This window comes from Lissotriton vulgaris, chromosome 6, assembly GCF_964263255.1.
Source record: "Lissotriton vulgaris chromosome 6, aLisVul1.2, whole genome shotgun sequence".
NCBI classification, from domain to species: domain Eukaryota; kingdom Metazoa; phylum Chordata; class Amphibia; order Caudata; family Salamandridae; genus Lissotriton; species Lissotriton vulgaris.
Genome location: NC_141694.1, coordinates 1,821,104,695 through 1,821,115,560, shown reverse-complemented (window position 1 = coordinate 1,821,115,560; position 10,866 = coordinate 1,821,104,695).

The following is a 10,866-nucleotide window of genomic DNA, read 5'->3' as shown; positions in this document are numbered from 1 at the left end:
TGGGTGAGTTGTGTGTGTGTCTGTGGTTGATGTCTCAAGTTGTTCTGTGCTGGCTGCTCTGTCGTTTTTGCAAAGGATCATGGTATTGTAGTTTTGCCTTTTTATAGGTGGAGTTGTGGGTGTTTCTTTGTGTTTTTTTATTTTTTGTGTATTTATTGACTTTGTCATGGATTGACTGGTCCTTTTCTGTGTTTTTGGCATTGTTTTTGGTGGGCATGTAGGAGACGTTCTTCTGACCAAGTCGGACTCTCATGTTGGCTTGGGTGGGCTGCTCTGTGTCTTTCACGCTGATTATGTTCAGTATTGCATGCAAGTCTATTGCGGTAGTCTCTCTCGCTTCAGGTACGTTTTCGGTCCATGTCGGTCGTGGGCTTGGGCTCCGTGCGATTCAGCCTGATTTCATGCGTTTGGCATCGTATTGTGAAGCTCGGACGTCACAGGCACGTATCGGTCAGGTTAATTCTGAGTTCGGTTCGGTCGGTGCGGCTCGTGTCCATTTTCCGGCCAGATGGATGACTTTTGTACGGATCGGTCGGACGGCTTCGTTTCCGTACGGCTCGGTTGTACATCACAGGCTTTGCATCATACTGCACGCTTCGTAGGGTGCCGGTAGGTGTCGGTCAGACTCCGTTCCGGGTACGAGTCGGTCGGGCCGATTTCAGACCCAAATCGTAATCGGATCCTTAGTGTAGTGACCCACATAATTCACTGGTTTACTTAGAATTATGCATGTGATAATAACCATACATAATAGACACAGGGAGCTCTGTTACACATAATACACCAGGCCACTCAGAGTTCCAGACCATCATTATTTTGCACACTACGCGATCTAACTTTGGACACTGCAATGTGCAAATCAGACTTGACCCTGCTCCATTGCTACAACCATTTATCAGTTGCTTGTATTCAGGTTCAGTAAGGACTTGACTTGACGGTTTTGACTGAACTGTTTCCACCGGAGCATGGTCAAGAATGATTGACGTATAGCTGGGTCTAAACTAAGGTGACATGGTGTTCAAAGTAAGCCTGGATTGGGAGGCAGCTCTGAGTAATTACCAGTGGCTGAGATTGATTCAAGCATTCCACCCATCACTTTTTTTTTTTATAGTTTTATATGTTGCCTTAAGTGGGATGATTATGCCCAACATGGGTCCCGTGCACACTGGGTCACTGGAACCAATCATACTCAGCTGATGAGCCAATAGAAAGTCGAAACTGGTCTGGGGTTGTTTGTGTTCCGGTTTAGTGAGGAGATGGTTTGGCAGTTTGGGCTGGACTGATCCCATTGGAGCAGGGTCAAGATTGATTTGCATAAAGCCTGGTCTAAACTGAGGTGGCATTGTGTGTAAAACAAGGATGGATTGGGATGTTGCCCTGTGTAATTACCAGCGACTGAGATTCATTCAAGCAGTCCATCCATCACTTTTGTATACTTTTATATGTTGCCCTAAGTGGGACAGGTATGCTCAGACGTGGGTCCTGAGCACACTGTATCAGTGATATCAAGCTATTCCTGAATGATGGAGCCCATAACAAGGACGAAAATGATCCTGGATTGCTTGTGTTCCGGTTCATGATGGGCATGGCTTGACAGTTTGAATAGACTGTTTCCAGGGTCAAGACTGACTTTTATTATCATCATTATCATCATCATCATCATCAACATCATCATCATCATCATGAGAACGTTATTTCAATAGTTAACGGTCATAAGAGTAGAACAAACAATTACACAATAAACAAATACATAAATACATAAAAATACACTTTTAAAAATGGTGATGAATAGCATATTGGTTAAAAGGGGTAGTAGAACCCATTACATAATCGCTGCAAAAAAAGTATAAAATGTCAAAATCACAAAATGTGCCTTCATTTTATAATACAAAATGTCACAGCTCAGTGCCTCTCACATTAAAACCATTCTCATGTAAAGCCATAGAGCTTGTAAAAATGTTGCACGCTTAATCCAAAAGACCCTAAGAAACATGACCACACAACAAACTACTATCTGGGTAGTGTCATTCTGAACATTTCTCTGTGCACCGTAAAACCCACAAATTTGCACAAAGGAACCATCCATTTTGCCCGTGTTTGTTTGTATAATGCACAGACTAAACAAAACATGAATGGGTGTTTCAGGACACTCATCATAGCCTGGACACATATAATCTTTTTGCCCCTTTGTCTGTTGCCATGAGCTGGTAAACGTTCTTATGTGTAAGGTACCTTACCTAAATTTCAAATATAGTTTCCTAGCCAGCAGAAGAGCAATTTCATCATAGGTACCTTCATAGGCGGCTAAAGGTTTCCGGTCAAATAAAGACACGGCTAGGTAAGTCATACACATCCTAATTTTGTTAACCGCCACATTTTCCCCAAAAAGTCCTTATATACTGGCCTTACCAATCATGTACATGCTTTTAGGGTTTGTCCAATATTCATCCCTATTTTCCATGTGTACTCAGAGGCCAAAAGGTCTTTAACTCCCTCACTGTAATACTCAAGGGCAGGAGTTGTCCATAACCTGTGCCAAATGGTAAGCATTCTACATTCAATATTATCTGTAATTTTCTTTTGGCCCATGTCTAAATTAAGTGTGGACAGTGTGTACAAGAAGGCAAATTTAATAAGGTTCTTAAAAACCGTTGCTCCACTATGGGTAGGCCTTTAATGTGGGAGTAACCCCACAGCTCAGCTCCATAGAGAACCACCCCAAGGGCCTTCACATTGTTCATTTCCAAAGCTGGACGCTTGTTGGTATTGTTTTCCTGTGAATTTTACTTGTATGTGTTGTATGTTGAATTAGTATACATGGTCTTTTTCCACTTGTGCTGTCCAGATTGGGCTCATGGTCAATTTAATACCAGGTACTTAAAGCTTGGTACCAGATCTAAAATTGTGTCACCCACTAGCATCCTCCTCCAACAAGACTTCAACAACTGTGTACTAAAAATCAAACATTTGGTCTTGGAGCTGTTACGCTCCAAGCCTCGATTCTCACAGATCAATTGGAAAAAGTTCAGGAGCGGTTGCAAACCCTATGGTGACTTAGAAATTAACAAGGATCGTCTGCAAAGAGAGGTGCTGGGACCCTCTGCCCACCTACTTTAGAGGCATCACACCCATCTTGATCTAGTAAGTCAATTACTCCATTTGTGTATAACATAAAAAAGGTGGGGGCCAAAACACACCCCTGGCAGACCACACGATCGATAAGGATCTGGTCTGTCAGGTCCCCGTCCTTCCCCACCTCACCTGGGCAAATGTGTCAGCATACTGCCTCACAATATTATCCAGCAGAAGGGCCCGCAAACGCATCTCTTCAAGGCCCTTCCATAGACTTGCTCGGGCACTAAATCAGAAGCTGAAGCGAAGTTCGACAAAAGCAACATACAGTATGTCCTTGCCTATGACCACCTCTCGCCAATACAAAACTAACCAAATAAAAAATCGGATCCAGTGTACTCACATTATGTCTAAAGCCTGCCTGCCAAACCGTAAGTATGATCACATCCCTGATCCACTCCTGTACATGAGTCAGTACCTGTTTACAAAAATTATTTTGCAGAGAATCGATCAGACTTATTGGTCAACAGTTGGCTGGGTAAGCACTGTCCCCTTTTTTATAGATTGTAATAACTTCAGCTAGTTTCCAGGACGATGAAATCTCCATACAGATTGTATTTAAAAGCAAGTTAATGCATGCCCCCCAGATTTCTGAGTTTGCCTTAAATAAATCATTGGGCAATAAATCTGCCCACGTAGCACGACCAGGAATAGAAGAGTTTATAGAGCACCATTTCTGTAAGGGTGAAAGACAAATCAGCAGTCTCTTCTCTCCTTGTTATCACATTTATGAGAATAGAGTTGTTCTAAATGATTCATCCAATATTGTGGCTGGATAAAAATTCAAGGGACTTTCATGTAGCTGGGTCTAAATAAAAATTGCATGGTGTGCAAAATAACAATGTTTTGCGATGTGGCACGAGTAATTATTAGTGGCTGAGATTAATTCTAGCATTCCTTCCATCACATTTTGTATACTTTTATACAGTACACGCTCTAGGGCTGCCTTGTGCCGAGCTCAAAGGCATTGTGTGTTTTGTAATATTTTACAGGATTAAAAGCACCCTTCAGAGTTCCTTCGGGCAGATTTACAAGCCCTTTGCACCACTTTAGCGTCACTTTTCCCATGTTAAAAGTGACACAAAAGTGGTGCAAGGGGCTTGTCAATCTGCCCCCTTGTGTTTCCATCACATTTCAAACAACAAACTGTCAAGATCACTTTTTGTGATTAAGGTGCTTGCTGGAGAGAGATGGCAGTTTTGTCTAAAGCAGTTTTGACTCATTATAAAGCAGTGCAGAGGGTTAACATGCTTGCTGAAAACAAGAAATACCATGGAAATCCCACAATTATATTTTATGTAGATAGCCCAGTGGATTACTGCTTTCATCACAGAGATCTTTTTGTTAAAGCCAACTCAGACCACTGTATTATATATTAAATATCAGTATGGATGATATAAGATTCCTACATCTTGTAGTCCTTGAATCAATGACATAATATTGATTACAAAAAACTTGATTTTCTAAAATATCAAAATTGGAATATTTTTATCAGAAACATCACTTCCCTATACTTTATTAAAAAAATACACAACGATCGATAACCAACATAGAGTTATTAAAAATATGTATTTTTAATAATATTGATAACACAAATATAGTTTAAAAATATTGTAAAATTTAAGTAAACATAAAACAGTTGAAAAATAAAACAACACACAATATCAAAAACATGGCATATGGTATACCGATTTAAAAGTAAAATAAATATGCCAATTCTGTGCAAGCCAACTTTACCATTTTCAGGGAAGTGAGCACAAGGACTTTAGCAATGGTCAGCAATAGTAAAGTGCACAGAGTACTAAGTCCAACAAAATTGAAACTATTTTGGAGATGGTGTTGGGCACGTAAATGGTTACATTTACTATTCCCACTCCTACTTAAACCATTTTGGGGAAGGTGATGGGTCCTAAATGGGTCAAAAGTACTATTCTCTCTCCAATGTAACACATTTTGTTGAAGGTGTTAGACACTAAAGGGGATACATTTATGATACATACTTCAAAATAAAATTTATATAAACATTTGTTTTGCAATATACAATACATTAATAAAAACAAAATCCTGCCTAATAAATATTTCAAACTGGATAATCAAATTATCATATTAAATAAAAATGTATAATTTGATTTTCTTTTATAAATTACAATAATTACCAGAGGTACAAAATCAAAAAACAACGTAAAATGAAAATAATACTATACATATTCCAAAAAATCACTTGAACATATTATTAAATGTGATACATGTAAAATAGCATTCAACCAACGTAATATGTGTAGATTAAATTCATGTATTACTACACAAATAAATATATACTTACTTCGCAATCTTCAATGTTTTAAATAAAAATAAAATGATTTCATTAAAAAAAGATTGCATTACAAAAAGTCAATATTCAATATGATATTTTAAATATACATGTATTTTATTATATAATAGTTTGAATTTCAACGCAAGCATTAAACATAGAAACACTCATACGTATTAATACATTAGAACATTTTAAAATTGATGTAAAATATAATTTCTATTAATTGCTGAAATTAAACCAAGCATTGCATTTAAATTACTTCAAAAAACTCAAACAAAATAGAAATTTAAATATGAATAAATATTTAAAAAGAAAAAACATTCATATATTACAACTAATTTGTTTTCACTTTCACAAATTATGATTTGTTTAATTTAAAATTGAGAAATTAATCTCAAATATTCAAAACCTATTCAGTTATATACACTCAAAAATACCAATGTCTTTAAAATATTGCAGAACATGTACATACATTTGACCTTTATATTTACAAATGTTTAAAACTAAATAAAAAAACTATAATTTCATAAAATAATCAAACATTTAAACAATTTATAACAAATATATATTAGATCAAATTTAACATACAAGAAAAAGTATATTAAGTAATTTTTACATTATTATCATTCTTTTCCTCTAAAAACCCAACATCAGAATTCTATACCTTAATTACATATAAATCAATGGTAAACATTATTAAAATTTATATTAAAATATTTTGATGCATTTGTAAAATTTACTAAGACAATTGACAAAACTGAACATCAACTAAGAAAAACACATGAAAAAACCTAAATTACCCAATAAAAATTTATTGTTTGCAATGATTTTTTTTAAACTATGGGGTTGATTATGATGGCGGATGGACTTAAGTTCTAGGAATTGGGACCAGTCAGCTATATTGCAGCAGTCCTGCACATGTAATTACAATGCGACCGCCACTGTGGCAGACCCATGGTGCGGTTTTACTATTATGGTGGGTGCTGCTGGCTGCATGTTGGGCATTTCCCTTCATCACCTGGTGCAGGGAAATGTAGGGGTTACCATAGGTGCCCTCAAGTTCAAAACAGCAGTGCCTATGGACAAGGGGGTTCCTCAATGGGCCCCCAAAGTCAATCTCTTCCAACCTTTGAATGGTGTCGAACCGCCATTGAAATGCTGGCGGAATGCAGCATCCTAATGTGGCTGATGGTGTGTGCTAGGCTTTCCGTCCGCCAGCACTCTGCTCACCATCCTTCCATATTTAATCATGTATATATATATATTCACTAAAAAAAACATAGGTTTCACAAATGTTATAGTTAGGAATTAGCTTTTAAAAAACCTATCAAATTCACTGAAAAAACCATAGGTTTCACACCAGTTATAGTTAGCAGAACATTTCACTCATACAAAACCATTGAAATTCCCACGTTATAGTTAGTTGGACTCAGTACAACTTGCGCACCCGCAATCCACTGCTGATGATGTCACATATTACATCATTCATGACATGGTCAGGGACATCACTGATGACACCACTGAAGACATCTCAAATGACATCAGTGATGTCATCAGTGATGTCACTGACCATGTCATGAATGATGTAATATGTGACATCATCAGCAGTGGATTGCGGGCACGCGAGTTATAGTGAGTCCAACTAACTATAACGTGGGAATTTCAATGGTTTTGTATGAGTAAAATGTTCTGCTAACTATAACTGGTGTGAAACCTATGTTTTTTCAGTGAATTTCATAGTTTTTTTAAAAGCTAGTTCCTTTGTATATCGACTTTGTAACCTACGCTTTTTTTTTTGCTGTTTCTATGAGATTTCACTGCGTCAATGTTTGGACACTGTTGCGTCAAAATCTTGTGCCTGCCTCACAGCAGGCGTAAAACTGACGCAGGCCCTTTCACATGGGGCTGGCCCCATGTGAAAGGATGCATTGCTGGAGTTGCGTCACTTTCATGACACACTCCAGCAATGCATCACCTTTGCTCTTACAGATACGTCAGAAATACTGATGTATCTGTAACTCCTTGCGACATAATGCATCATATATTAAATATGACACGAGTATAAGACTGAAGGCCTCATTTATGAGGCCATTAGTCACTTTTAATCCACAGGTGCGTCACTTTTTGGACACCGTTGCGTCAAAATCTTGCGCCTGCCTCACAGCAGGCGTAAGACTGACGCAGGCCCTTTCACATGGGGCTGGCCCCATGTGAAAGGATGCATTGCTGGAGTTGCCTCACTTTCGTGACACAGTCCAGCAATGCATCACTTTTGCTCTTACAGATATGTCAGAAATACTGACGTATCTGTAACTCTTTGCGACACGATGCGTCATACATTAAATATGACGCATCAGGAATGTCGCAAGGAGGGCGCACTGAGAAGTGATGCATCTCTGCTTTCACGCAACAATGCGTCATTTCTCATAAAGGAGGCCCTGAGAGAATGAGGCTAACAGAGAGACAATGAGGTAAGGGGAGTGTAGAAGTAAGAGGACAGAGGGATTGAGAGTATAATATAGTATAGTGTAATGGTTTCATTGGCATATTTATCTCTATACCAGCATTAATGTCAAACATTGCAAGAGGGGCTTGTAAATATGCCAGCGGTTTACAGCGCCAGGACGCCACGTAACGAGGTAACAGTGCGCTTTACAAGTATACATACATACATAAATACATACATTACACTATCTTTATACCAGCATTAATGTCAAACATTGAACAATGGGCTTGTAAATATGCCAATGAAACTATTACACTATCTCTATACCAGCATTAATGTCAAGTATTGCGCAAGGGGCTTGTAAATATGCCAATGAAACCATTACAGTATCTCTGGACCGGCATTAATGTTAAACATTGCGCACGCAGCTTGTAAATATACCAATGAAACCATTACAGTATCTCTGGACCAGCATTAATGTTAAACATTGCGCACACGACTTGTAAATATGCCAATGAAACCCATACAGTGTCTCTGGACCAGCATTAATGTTAAACATTGCACACGCGGCTTGTAAATATGCCAATGAAACCATTACAGTATCTCTGGACCAGCATTAATGTCAAACATTGTGCACGCAGCTTGTATATATGCCCCTCTATATCTTATATTCCAACGTAATTGATACCATTACTGAAATACTCCCACACCATTTCATATGGTTTTCTATCTGCTATTCCTATCCCTCTCCATACATTCACTGCTTCCACCATGTTAAAGGTTGCACAAGGTGCTTCAAAAAAGGAGCATATTTACAAGTCCAATGAAACCATTACACAATTTCTAAACCAGCATTGAATCCAAGCATAAAAACAATTTAAAAAGAAGTCTACCTTATAAACACACAGCTAACATTATGGAAAAGGTAAACATAAAATTCCTTAATTCACACAGACACTCACTGTGATACTTGTCAAAAATCTTTATGCTGTCTATATTTTCTAAAATAATCATTACTCACCTTTAAAAATGCTTTGGAAGATGAAAAACAGTGTCAGTCACAGTCACCAGATATTCTTAAGCAGAATGTCTGAACAATGCTTCCTTCACTTGAGCCAGAGAATAATGGCATTGATTCTTTCTCATTTCAGAGCCATATTCTTGTACCTAACCAATGAAAATTATACCCACACAAATTCAAAACCACACTGCATATTTTAATTGGTTGTACATATCAAGACTTTGAAACTCACATAACATTCACCCCTCCCCCCAGTGCTCATTCACCAAGTAACCATGGTAACTTCCTCTTAAACCAGCACACAGTTCACAAGTTCATCATACTATGTTGCAAAAAAATCAATCAAGGGTGTTTGACCAATCAATCTACTAGCTAATCAACTGCAATGTTTGTTTAAATGACTTTTTCTCAACCATTGAAATGACTTCTTACAAAAAAAGTATACACCCTCATTTTCAGTAGAGATTTTTCTGGTTATTCAACTGCACTGATTCTCAAACACTTTTTTTCATAATCAAACTGCCATTCCATTTCCACAACTCATCTGACTAGAAGCACATCTACCTCCAACATGCAAAAAGTCTAATTTGTGGGTCATTGCTATGTCCACTGGAGTCAAAAATACGCAGCTAACAGAGGTTTTTACAACCTTGATTTACCAAATGTGGACATTGTATGGATTGGACACAGAGGATTGAGGAGTCACCAATTGATACCATTGGTAAAATCCTTTATGCATTTACCACACCCTGACCTTATAATTGTACGCTGTGGTGGAAATGACTTAGGCACTTTGACTGGGGTAGGTCTGGAAATGCTTTTAAAGGACATCTTTGGGCAATTGATGTCACTTTTTCCACAGTCTGCCTTGGTATTTTCTAAAATATGCCAAAGGCAAAAATGGAACTGGTCCAACCAATTTTGTCCACAGATTGAAAAAGCAAGGAAACATGTAAATAAATCTGTTTCTGCTTTCCTCAGAGACTATGCTATGGGTTCCATTTACCACAACAACTTGCGTTACAACATGCAAGACATCTACAGGAGAGATGGTGTGCATTTTACAGATGAGGGGAATAGAGTTTTCCTCTTGAATAGAAGACTCTGCATTGGTACTACCTACTTGTAGGTACAAAAAACACCAACATAACACAACAGCACTATTCAGAGCTAACTTACCTCTAAACACTCTACATTATTTTTTACTCTATTTTTTTACACTGTTTTTCCCCGTGATGCACTCAGGGTGCATGTACCGGAGAGCCTACCCGGGAACGCACCCAGCGCTTACCCCGCGAAAATTTAAAACAAAAAAAAAAGGGTTTTTTGCCCTTCGGGGTCCTTCTAGGCCCCCCTCAGAAAACCTAGGGGGTCAGGGGGTGTCTACTCTGCCCCCTTTTAATTATTTTGCCCTTTCTTTTTCACCTCTTTTGTCTCGATTCTACTGAGACACAAGATGGCGGACTCTCCAGACTGTTTAGAATGTTGACAGATACCCGACAGCCAATCAGCTTTCCGCTTGCGCACTCCCATGGCGCGGCGGGTGCGCTCCCCGTTACGCATACCGGTGAGCGCCCGGAGTGCGCCTATAGATATATATGTGTTTTTGAAGTTAATTTTCAAAAAAAACACTGGAGCAATTTCCACCAAATATAGCAAAGGCACATCTGCGTACCAGTCCCTACAATTTTGCCAAGTTTGGCGTAATTCCATTCAGCTGTTCGGGCTGCAGACTTGTCAGACCGTCCTATGGAAATTAACATGGAGAAAACACATTTTGGGACCCCCCTTTATTCTCAGCCCCCACTTCACGAATCCCCCCGAAACTTCCAGGGAAGGAGCGGAGTGGAGCTGGGCAAAATTTTGGAAAATTACACACAAATTCCTCAACCGGCACCAGAGTTATTCCCAATAGAATGTTGCGGATTTCCTATGGTAGCCAAACCTAACTAA